This window comes from Acipenser ruthenus, chromosome 7 (genome assembly GCF_902713425.1).
Source record: "Acipenser ruthenus chromosome 7, fAciRut3.2 maternal haplotype, whole genome shotgun sequence".
NCBI classification, from domain to species: Eukaryota; Metazoa; Chordata; class Actinopteri; order Acipenseriformes; family Acipenseridae; genus Acipenser; species Acipenser ruthenus.
Genome location: NC_081195.1, coordinates 56,166,707 through 56,168,449, shown reverse-complemented (window position 1 = coordinate 56,168,449; position 1,743 = coordinate 56,166,707).

Genomic DNA, 1,743 nt, shown 5'->3' with positions numbered 1-1,743 from the left:
TTTATCTATCTGATGTTAAATTATATTTATTTTAATTAGAATTCATGACACACAAACTTAAGCCCATTTCATGGATTCTTATTTATTCCAGCACTTTTACTCAATTTCTTAGATCGCTATGTAATTCTCACACTATGTACTCTAATAAATAATGACTTATCCTTTGGTTAATGAAACCCCATATAGTACACCCTTTTACATTGCACATATGTCTTTCTACAAATGTACATTTAATATATTCCCTGAGTATATTTTCTGTAACTCTTTTTTAATTTAATGGAGAATACTCAGTTCATTTCAGAGTGCATGTCCAGTAGGGCATTGTTCTTCTTTCAGGCCTTTGGTCAATGGGCAATCCTGTTTCATATTGAGATGTCAAAACATGCCGATGCTCAGTCCATAATTAGTTAATCAGTTGTTAACTTTTATTTTCTTCAGTGGAGACCCAGGTTAACATAGCTCCTTTGTAATTCCTTTAAAGAATTGTCTTCCAAGTTGGTTGAATTATTTGGGGTGTTTTAGCTGGCTTTTATTCAAGTTGGTGTTTCCAAGTTCTTCTGTGCTCCTCTTTCTCGTTCTCTGAATCAATCTCACTCAAACAAGACTGCTCCTTTTTGTGACCTTGGCGTTGTTTTTCAAACATACACACATATCTTGTTGCTTCAGTAACAAAATGGGGGCACCCAAACAGCTGGGAATTTGAGGGAGTCGTCCAGTTCAGCAGAGGGGCCCATGTCTAATCTATATCACCATGGAGACCAGGGCAGCCTGTTCTCTAAATCAAGTTATTAGAATTTAAAGGTGCTTGTGCAATTTAAAAGATGTTTGACCCGTTAACTACTGTTATGGTCCTAGAGTATACACTATAGGGTTACAATAACGCTGTGTTTTATTTGACTTGAACACCCTCAACTGCATGTATAATAACATAATCTATCTTGTACCTACATGATAATTTATCGAACCTATGTGATACTTTCTCGTACATACTATCACGTGCATACCAGATAGATTCTGTAAAGGGCATTGTTTCAAATGTAAACTAGTCCCTATTCACTCAACTGTTTGTCACCATGATGCTTGTGAGTAAAGGCTCCACCCTTGTGAATACCACGAAGGCAAAGTATGATATTGGTACATAATTCACAGATGGAAACAATTAACAGCTTTACAATCAAACTTGAAAAGATGCAGGAACAGCGCCTTTAGAAATATTAAATTGGACCAACAACCCCGGACCAGGTGTAATAAGACCAGTGCACACTGGATCCGGCCATGCATCCGATTGATTTTAACGTGAAGAAAAAAACGATCATGTGCATTTCCTAGTACACCTTGCACGTATGACGGTGATGCGTGAATTTTGGAATCGAAACAAGTTCAATTTGATCTGATTTTACGTGCGTTAAAAATGACATTGACCAATGAAAAACGACTGGGAAGACACGTGTATAAAACATGAAATTATGAACTGATAACATACATAAACACGTGGATATTGTGCAGTATAGGCTATTACAAGCTTATACTTTTTATTTCAATTGTAGTCGACAAAGTAAAGAAACAATGGCCTGTATGTATGTGTGTGTGTGTATATATATATATATATACACACACACAACCCAGCAATATTCACTCAGTGTTACAATGAGAAAAGGCATTAAATTAATCTAAGACATTTTACTATTCAAAATATTGAACGAGGCACGCTTCAAACTTCATTTTAATGCGTGTGTCACCTCA